This window comes from Petaurus breviceps, unplaced genomic scaffold, assembly GCF_028583685.1.
Source record: "Petaurus breviceps papuanus isolate PSGF00001 unplaced genomic scaffold, PetGlider_PUasm1.0 91041, whole genome shotgun sequence".
NCBI lineage: Eukaryota > Metazoa > Chordata > Mammalia > Diprotodontia > Petauridae > Petaurus > Petaurus breviceps.
The window spans coordinates 7714625-7725156 of record NW_027187400.1 but is presented as its reverse complement, the minus strand read 5'-3'; the positions used below and the strand labels follow the sequence as shown (position 1 = coordinate 7725156).

The following is a 10532-nucleotide window of genomic DNA, read 5'->3' as shown; positions in this document are numbered from 1 at the left end:
ATGTAGAGAACTGAGTTAAATTTATATGAATAGACATCATTCACCAATTGATAAATGGCCAAAGGATATGAACAGCCAGTTTTCAGAAGAAATGAAAGCTATGAAGAAGTGCTCTAAATCTACTATTGATTTGAGAAATGCAAATTAAAGCAATTCTGAGGTACCACCTTAAGCCTATCAGATTGGCTAACATGACAAAAAAGGAAAATGACATGCTAGAGAGGCTATGGTAAAACAGTATACTAATACATTGTTAGTGGAACTGTGAAGTAGTTCAATCATTCTATGGAACAATTTGGAACTATGTGCAAAAGGGTTATAAAACTGGGCATACCCTTTGATCCAGCAATATCACTACCAGATCTGTACCCCAAAGAGAGCAAAGGAAAATGACCTATAAGTACAAAAGTATTTGTAGCAGCTCTTTTTGTGGTGGCAAAGAACTGGAAACAAGAAGGTAACCACTGGGGAATAGTTGAACAAATTGTAGCATTTGACTGTGGTGAAATACTATTGTGCTATAAAAAGTGATAAGCAGAATAGTTTCAGAAAAACCTAGGAAGACTTACATTAACAAAGTGAAATGAGCAGAACCAAGAGATCATTCTACATAGTATCAGCAATATTGTAATAATGATCAACTGTGAATGACTCAGCTATTCTATGCAATACAATATTTCAAGACAATTCCTAAGGACATGATGAAAAATGCTATCCACCTCCAGAGAAAGAAAACTGATGGAGTCTGAATGCAGATTAAAGCATATTTTTTTCACTTTATTTTTCTTGCTTTTTTTTGGGGGGGGGGAAGACATGGCTTATATAGAAATATACTTTGCATGATTTCACATGTATGATTGATATAACATTTCTTGCCTTCACAATGGGGGAGGGGTTGGAGGAAGGAAGAGAATTCAGAACTCAAAATTTTATATATTAATATTAAAAATTAATAATTTTTAAAAGAAGATGCAAAACAGACAGAGATGAGCAAAGGCACTAACACCAATGCCAAATTCCTACCCACCCCAGTCTACCCCCATAGCAAACCTCTTCTCTAATTCATCTGTAGGTTGGGTGCTGCTTGTTACATCCATGGCTGAGCAATGGACCATGACCTCATTAACATCCATGGTTGAGTACTGAGTTGTGACCTGGGTCATACCACATGTTACATGATGTGCTGTGGAGTCAGTGGCTCGATCTGTAATCATCCCAGAGGACTTGGAGTCAGTGGGTATCAGTATGGTGGAGTGATTGGCCATGGGTTCTGTGGTTATATCCATGGCAGATGAGGATGATGAAAGAGTGGCAGTTAAATCCATTGAAGAACTAGGGCTGGAGATATCAGTGATTATATCCATCTCTGAGGAGCAGGTTGAGAGGTCAGAAGCTATATCGGGCATCACAAGGCATTCTAAAGGATCAGTCATTAAATCCATTGCTGACTGGTGACGAAAAGGCGGTCTGTGGAGTCCATAGTCATGATCACTGCTGATGTCAGAATTTAAGTCCATCACTGGGTGGCACTCTGTGGGGTCAGTATAGTGAGATGATTATAGTGATAATGAACAACAACAGTAATAACAACTCTCATTCTTCTGATATAAAGCAATGTAGAGGTCTCAGCCCAATGGAGGGCTTAATGACAGGAGAGGTTCAGGGCAAGTAGATTTACTGGGGTGCCTCCAGAGGCAGATGGTGGCACAGTGGATAGAGCACTAGGCCTGGAGGCAGAAGATCTGGATTCAAATCCAGCCTCAGACACTTAGTAGCTGTGTGACCCTGGGCAGGTCACTTCAGTTTAACTGCCTGCCTCAGTTTCCTCATTTGTAAAATGGAGATAATAATAGCCCTTCCTTCCCAGGGCTGTTGTGAGGGTCAAATGAAATAGCATTTGGAAAGTACTTAGCACACTGCCTGGAACATAGTAGGTGCTTAATAAATGCTTACTCCCCTTTCCTCTCTTTCCCAGGTTTATGGAAAAGGGTGATATAGAGTCAGGAGAGACCTTGTTCTAGTCACTTAACCTATGAGCCTCAAATCCTAACCTATAAATTAGAGATAATATTATTTGTATTATTTGCAATACCTAATTCATCAGGTTAGCTCTTTGTAGATCTTAAAGTTTCATGTACCTTAAAGCAAGGGGTATAATAAAAAGACTATAAAATCTGGAGTCAGAAGACTTGAGTTCAAATTTTACCCCTACTACTAATTTCTTGTGTCACTTTGGGCAAGGAATTTGGGGGGATAGATTTAGAAATGAAAGGTTGGTGGTGCAATAGATAGAGAACTAGGCCTGGAGTCAGGAAGATTCAGCTCCTTGAGTTCAAATCTGGCCTCAGACACTCACTAGCTGTGTGACCCTGGGCAAGTCACTTCACTCTGCCTCAGTTTCTTCATCTGTAAAAAGAGCTGGAGAAGGAAATGGCAAACCACTCCAGTGTCTCTGCCAAGAAACCCCAAATGAAGTCACAGAAAGTTGGACACTACTGAATAGCACCAACTTTTGCATCCTGGAACCTTCCTCGCTTCCTGGAATCTTCTTGCCCTAGCACAGTCCCTCACCCCACTATTTGTGGCCCGCTTCCCCTGGTACATCTCTCTAAAAGACCTGCCCCACCTTCACCCACTGGGGAGCTCGGCCTGGAGTCTCCACTTTGTGGAGGAGCCCAGGCCAGCTGGCCTCAATCCCTGCCAAACCCCTATTCCTGACTGTTGTGGACTTCAAAGCCATTCCTCAGTCCTGAGGACCTTCATCCCCTCCCCCTCCCCTCTTTCCAGCTCTCTTTCATATATGTCTTCCTCTATTCAAATGTAAGCTCCTTGAGGGCAGAGACTCTCTTTTTTTTGGCTTGTATTTCTAGTCCCAGCAGAGTGCCTGGCACAGAGTAAGAACTTAAAAAAATTTTCTTCTTTCCTTTCTTCTTTTTTTCTTTCTATCTTTCCTCCCTCCCTCTCTCCTCCTGTCCCCCTCTCCCTCCCTCCCTCCCTTCTTTCCTTCCTTCCTTCCTTCCTTCCTTCCTTCCTTCCTTCCTTCCTTCCTTCCTCCTTTCTTCTTTCTTCTTTCTTTCCTTCCTTCCTGTTTTCCTTCCCTTTCCTTTCTTCCTTCTTTCCTGAGGCAGGAGCCCGTGGAGACTAGGCAATGTCTGTGGCAGAATCCCAGATCAGGTTTTCCTGACTCCCAAGTCCTGAGCTCTTACCACTATACTGCTGTCTCCCCAGAGCTTAGCACAGTTCATGGCACATAGTAAATCCTTAGCTTGTTGACCAACTGACTCAGAGGAGTTAAATTGCTTGCTAGGAAGTAATCAGAGACCAACCAAGAAAGGAACCCAGGTGTTCCCATTCCCAATCCCACATTTTCTTTTCACTCCTTGGGGCAGCTGTAAAAACCTAGAGATTTCTCCTGAGCCAGAGCAGACAGTAGGGGGGACCCACTGAAGGAGTGAGAAGTGCCAGGGTTCATGGAGGCCTGAGCAGGAAGGGAGTACACTGAGGAGCTGGCCAGCCCAAGGTCTGTAAGGCAAGGCTAGCCTGTCCTGTGCTGGGAGATGCTGGGAGGCAAGGCCTACGGCTGAGATCTAGGGCCCCCAGGGCACCAGTGGCTGCCACATCTGAGCCAGCCACATGCCAGCAAGAGACATGATGAATGAAGTTCCCTCCCATCCAAAGGATCTGAGACCCAGGCCCTGACTTCCTGCCTAACTTGGCTCTCAGCAGGCCCAGTGACTGCCAAAGGCCCTCAGGGGGGTAGATGCTGGAAGTCCTGATCTCATTACACATTCCTGGGACTCTGAAGAGACCTCACGGAGAAGGAAGTGAATTATAACCAAATTTTCCTTCTAACAGCAACTTCTAGCCCAGATCTGAACTCTAGTAGGTGGTGAGTCTGCCAGTACTCACCAGTGTGGCAAGTCCCTAAGGGCTCCTATAGCCCCCAGGTAAGTCTGACTCCTGGGGAGCCTTGGACATTCCCTGAAGGTGAACCCTCAGCTGGAACAAGACATTTCTCAAACACACCAGCCCTCTATGACCTCTCTCCTCTGAACTCTTGTGATCTCATTTAGAATGTTAAGAGATCTCAGAACAGAATATTAGAGTCAAGAGGGGCCCTTGGAGATTATCTGGTCCAAATTGCTCATTTAGCAGATGAGGAGATAGTGTGATACCAAAGAAAGAATGATGAACCAGGAGCCAGGGGACCTGGGTTCAGGTCTAATTCTGCTACTTCCTATCTGTGTGACCTTAAACAAGTCATCTAACCTCTATAGGCCTCAGTTTCCTCCTCTGTAAAAAAGGATGAGTGGTCTCTTTCAGTCCTAGAACTATGATGCTATGAATCTAAGATAGAGAAAGAGGCAGGGATTCACCAAGGGTCACACAGCTCCTAGGGGACAGAGAATTCACATCACCTGATTTCTGGTCTTCCTGATCCACCAGTTTGCCTCTCCTTACGACACAACCTAAAACAGCAATAATAGGCTGCTCTTTCTTCACAACCCCAAAAAGAGTGTATTATCCCTATTTTATAGAAAATTCATTGGGTCCAAAGACATTAACTCAGCTGAGCGAACATGTCCTTTAATATCAGTCATAGCTAGGATTGGGAGCCAGATATCTCTGGACTTTACACCCAGTGCTGTCTTAAACCATTATTTATCTGTCATATACAATGAGAGGCTTGCTCCTGGAGATGCCAACTTCAATTAAACTTTGAACTTGACCTCCAAAGCCTCCTTCCAATTATAACAGTCTCTGAGTCTATGTCCTATCTCTCCTACCTAGACAAAAAGGTCTAAGACAACCTAGACAGATCAAAGGTGGTAATCATGTCTTAAAACATTTTGTAAGCTGTGCCCTCACACAGAATGTCCTATAATAAAAGGGCTCAACAAATAATTTGTTGAGGAAGATGATAAAAAAATGGCTAGGGTAGATGCCCTCGTGTACTGAGCTTTCATGGTGTTAGCATAGCAGACAAGGCAGGGCAGCTGAACCAAGGCAGGGGTAGGAAAGAAGCAGTTGAGGAGTATAGCCCCAAGGAAGGCACCACACCCTTTCCCATGTTGGGGTGCTTCCAGTCAGCACACAGAAACAGAGAGAGTAAGGGTCTCCCTGGTGGTGTTCTAGACACTGGAAAGAATCTTACAGTCTATGGAGGAAGGAAACGGAGATCGGACAGGATTGGTAGGAGGAGAGGCCCTCCAAGGCTTTCCCTTTGGATTTGTTGGGCTTTCTCCTGTTTTGTGAATCTATCCTACAGGTCTTGTCCATCAGGTTCCACTATCCAATATATCTGGGCTTGGAGAATAGCAAGGGAATTTATCAATAATAAGAATAGTTCCCATTTAATAATAATAATTTATAAATTGTTATCTTTGTAATGCTTTGCAAATGCCAATTTGCAGAGCATTTTTTCCATACATTATCTCATTTGATTCTTGCAACAATCCTTTGAGGTGCATGCTATTATTATTCCCATTTTACAGATGGGAACATCAAGGTGGGATGTGAACCCAAGTCTTCCAGGGTCCATATGCTGTGCTGCTGTGAGAATTCTGTTTTAACAGGAGCTAAGTCTTTGATAGTACCTTATGAGCTTCACTCTCACCTTTAGAGTATTTCTGCATTAGGAGTCAGAGAAGCCAGAGAGTTCCTTGACCACCTTACAGAAAGTCAGGGAATGATACAGGGAGCAGGCATCTCTCACATTCTAATCCCCCTCCTCTCCTCCTCATCCCAAACTGTTGTTTAAAAAAACACTATTAAAAAGACCTGTAGATATCATCAGCACCAATCCATCACCCCACCCAGCACTGGGGTTAATGGCCAAAGCAGACTCCAGCACTATCTGCTTCTTGGTGAAATTCAAATTCATGATACGGAGGAAAGTGCTGCCTTTGGAATCACAGACCTAGGTTCAAATTCTGGTCCTGATAATTGTTCCCTGTGTGATTTGGGGCACCAGTCAACAAGTATTTACCACTGCTATGTGGCGAGTTGACCTTTCTGATCTTGAGTTTCCTCATCTGTAAAATGGACTCAGTGCTCTCTGGGGTCCCTTTCAGCCCTAACCCGAGATCCTAAATGACCCATAACGTCTCTTGTAGCCCTGTTCCTAAGAGCCCCCAGTGGCAGCGGAGGCTCCTAAGCCCTATGTGATAAGGCAGACTTGAAAAACAGATGATTCCCATCAGTCTTTTGGAGAACAAGTGTCTTCTCCCCAACTGTGAGGAATCTCTCCAGACTCTCCTTTGATGTGTTCTATCTCTCACATTTTTCCCTTGTCTGGGAGTTAGGAGGATGTTTCCACTCACACAATGTTCACTGCAGGCCAGATCCCTGCAAAAGATTTCATTTGGGGTTTATTTAGTAACATCCTGACTCTCCTGCCTCCTTGATACCTACCTACCTCTCACCTGTGTTCTTGGCCCCATTGCCCTGGGGTAAAAACTACCTAGCATAATTAGTGCTCAGGCTCAAGATTTTCTCCCTCCTCTCTCTTCCTCCCTCCCCACCCTTTTTCTAGATGGGTGGACAGATGTTAATTTTAACCAATGACCAGTGTAGGGAACTAAGTTAGGGCACCACACAAGGTAATCTGCCCCTGGCCAAAAACCGATCCTACTCCTGACTAATGAAAATTAGTTCATATTTAAATAACACTTTATGGCCTGCAAAGTGTTCAGTGTATGTTAACTCATTTGAGCCTCAAAGCAGCCCTGTGAGTTCGTACTATTATTCTCACCCCTGTTTTATAACAAACAACTAAGACCCAGAAGGGTTAAGTAATTTCCCCAGGGCCACACAATGAGTAAATATTTGAAGTGGGATTTGAACCCAGAACTAAGCATTCTATCCACCATAGTACACACAAAGCCTCTCTAGGCATTAGGAACATTAGAAATGGATTGGGCTGGGGCGGCCAGGTGGCTCAGTGAGTAACAGCACCGGCCCCAGAGTCGGGATGACCTGGAATCAAATCTTTTTTTTTACTTTTTCTGCATCCATGTGGATACGTTTTCCACTCCCCTTTTCAGCTTCCCTTCTGGGTGTTGTCCTTCCCCACTAAAATGTAAGCTCCCCTAGGGCAGGCCTCATCTTTCTTTCTTTGCTTGTTTTTGCATCCCCAGTCTTAGCACAGTGCTGGACATATAGTAAGTGCTTAATAAATGTTCTTTGTCTCGTGTAAGTGTGGGTCTCCCTGCCACTATCACCACTCAGTAGAATGGGAGCTCCTGGAAAGAAGGGAGTTTTTCTTTTGTGTGCATCTATCCTCAGTACCTAACATGGTGCCTGACACATAGTAGGGGCTTAATAACCATAGAAAGAATGTTGGTTCTGGAGTCAGAGGATCTGGGTTCGATTCCCAGCTCAATCCCTGGCACTTACATGACTTTGGACAGGTCACGACTTAGGGTCTCATTTTCCTCTTCTATAAAATCAGAGGGTAGAAAAAAAATTATATCAGGACTCCCTATAATTGTATATGTATATTTATATGTGTCTGTATATATGTCTACATATGCTGGCTGAATTGAATTGGGTTGAATTAAAACCCAGTGTCCTTACCACTCTACCCTCTCTGCTCCTTCTTCCAAAAGGCCCTCTCCTCCCCTCTGCATCTCACCAGCATCTAGATGCCCACAGGATGGGTACCCTAGCCAGTGGCCTTGGGGAGTGTAGAATGCCTCCATACTATTGGACTGCAGAACTGCCAGCTTTGACTCTGGGTACAGTATTGAGCTGCAAACCCCATGTGTTGACATCAGGGACCTGGAGCAGAATACCTCATCTTCAGTCAGATCGGCCAAGAAAATCAGCAAGGACTTGTTTCTGGGCCCGGTCAGTCTCCCACTAGGCTCCCAGGTTTGCCCTGCCCCTTAGAATACTTGGTACATGCCTCCCACCCCATGTGAGCAGATTTCTGTGATATATACTGTAAATCTACTTCATTTGAAATTCATAGTTAATGACCTATTCCCTCTTCTTCAGGAAACAGAGTGAGGTTCCGGCTTTTAAAGGCCTGGAGTTTACTAGCCCAGCTATGACAAGTATTACAAAGTACAATCCTCCTGTAAAAGCACTTAAGAAACTTGTCTCCATCAGAAATTTCAAGAATACCTTCAAACAACATCATTTATCAGTCAGGGGGCCAAGAGGGTAGAGAGAGAGGATGGGTGGAGAGTGGCTGAGGGTTTCATGGAATCCATGCCTTCACCAGGGGTGGGATGGGAGTGGGATAAACAGGACAGGATTATCACTGCCTGGACATAGTGTGTGTGTGTGTGTGTGCGTGCGTGTACAAGGGCATTTTACTTCTGTGCTGGACAGGTGTGTGACATTATGTTTAAGTATGTATTGATTTCAGAGGGTTGATAATGGAGCACACTCCCCACCTCCTGACCAGCGTGATAGGTTCAAGATGCAAAATGGGGCATGCATTTTTGGACAAGACCAATGGAAGAAACGGCTTTCACTTGACTATACATAATGGATCCGAGGATTTTTCCCCCAAGGGATGGGGGGAGGAGTGGGAGAGAGAAAAAAGATTTTTGTTCATTAAAAACAATTTAACTGAATTTTTAAAAGTGTGTGTGTCTATATGCACATACATGCACATTTATCTGGCATGTCAAAAGATTATGAAAGATGAGCCAGTAAGTGGCTTCAATGAATGGAAAACGCACACACACATATATGTATATACCTACATCTGCATGTATGTGTTGGTATATGTGTATGTGTAAATACATGCATATACTTGTGTATGTAGAGTACACAGGTATATGTATATATGTGTGTATATATATGTATATTTATGTTGGCGTGTGTGTGCACATAGCCACTGCATATCTTTGCTTGGACAAGTGTATGTGCTTGAACACACCCAGGCATCTCACTCTTCCAGTGAAGCGAATGTGAGACTGTATGTATGAGTGTGAGTGTGCATACTACCCTCTTCGGCAGGAGAATGAAGAAGTACGTGGGATGCCCTGTGGATTCGTTCTGGAGGTCGAGGTCATGTGCGGCTCTGTATACATAAAGGCATGCCCTGCCAGCCTTTTCCGCCTTGGGGTAGGAGGGCACATAAGTCTGGACAAGAGAGAAGGTTTGCTCTGGGAGCAGGGGGATGTAGCGCCCCTCGACTCAAGCGCCTTCCTTGGAGCAGAGGGGACCGATCATTGGGAGGTTCCATAGGGACTGATAATGTAGAAAGTGCTTTGCAGATTTAAAGTTCAGTATAAGTGATGGTTAGGATTTTTCTTCTCATTTTATGAATGGGGAAGCTAAGGCTTGGTGGGCCTCCCACACCCGTCCAGCTTGTAAGGGTTAGAGTCGAGGTTCAGACAGGGATTGTCCCTGGTTTGGGACACGGTACTTTTTCGCTGTCCTATTACATGGCTGGGGGGATTGGAAGGGAAAGGGAAAGGGGAGGCCCGAGGAGGCATACCTGACGGAGGTACTGCTATGCTTGGGCAGGTATCTGAGGCATGGGCAAAGATGCGTGCACATAAGTATGCATGTGGGTTACGTGTGAGCATCAAGGTTCTGTGTGAATGCTGCTGAAAACCAGGTCCTGCCCCAAAAAGCTTACATACATGTGTGGAGGAGGTTTACATGTCCACATACACAGTGATACAAATGAGTTTGAGAAGGAGACCGAGAACATCAGGAAGGGCCCAGTGTCAGAGGGAGCACCCAAGCTGGGCTCTAAAGAAAATCAAGGATTCTGCAAGACAGGTGCCAGGGAAGGAGTGGATTTCTGACAGGGAGGGCCAACCATCCGGGCAAAGGACTAAAGCTAGGCTGTGGAACATGTGAGCAAGACCTTGGACAAGATCAGAAAGGGCATGAAGGGGATCGATAGGAAATACGACAGTCAAAGCAGGGAGGAACTAGACTGGGGATGGTTTTAAATATATGCACATGTAGGGTGTATGTGTGTATGCATGTGTGTGCATATGTGCAAGTAAATGCATATATGTGTCCATGCCATGGGCCAGGGCATACGTACACAGCTCTTGTCTGCTCCACAGAGAACAAAAACCAAATCCCCTGATCATTTGAACTCTCCGATCAAGGAGCTCAGTTAATCAGATTAGCATTGCTGTTTTGGGGGGTCAGCCCACTTAGCTGAAATCCAAAGCCAGCCCGGGCATAATTGGGCCATGGAGGAAATCGATTGGGACCATCCACACTTTCTCATTTTCAAAAGAGTCAGGGCTTAACCAGGTTAATTTCTGTTAAGCACATTACCCAGGTGCTCTCCTCTTACCACCCCAATGATTATGTGTCGGGCCTGAAGGATTGTAATTGCAACCCGGCAAGACACCAACGGCCCAACATGATTTAAGGAGGGATGTGGGCCCAGAGTTGAAGCTCTTATCTAGCAGCCAGTGAAGGGGAACTTTCTTCCTTGAATTCATTCGTGATTAATGGGACCTGAGTCCGGAACAAAGCTACATATGAGAAGAGCTCTCTCTCTCTCTCTCTCTCTCTCTCTCTCTCTCTCTCTCTCTCTC

General features: G+C 44.8%; 1 long non-coding RNA gene across 1 annotated transcript in view; it reads right to left on the bottom strand.

Annotated features, from left to right (window-relative positions):
- Positions 1 to 811: 811 nt before the first annotated feature.
- LOC138154204 (uncharacterized) overlaps positions 812 to 10532 on the bottom strand; it is a 68343-nt gene continuing 58622 nt past the window's right edge. Inside the window, exon 3 of the long non-coding RNA XR_011166572.1 lies at positions 812 to 1531. This is a non-coding gene — a long non-coding RNA (uncharacterized lncRNA). The remainder of the gene's footprint in view (positions 1532 to 10532) is intronic.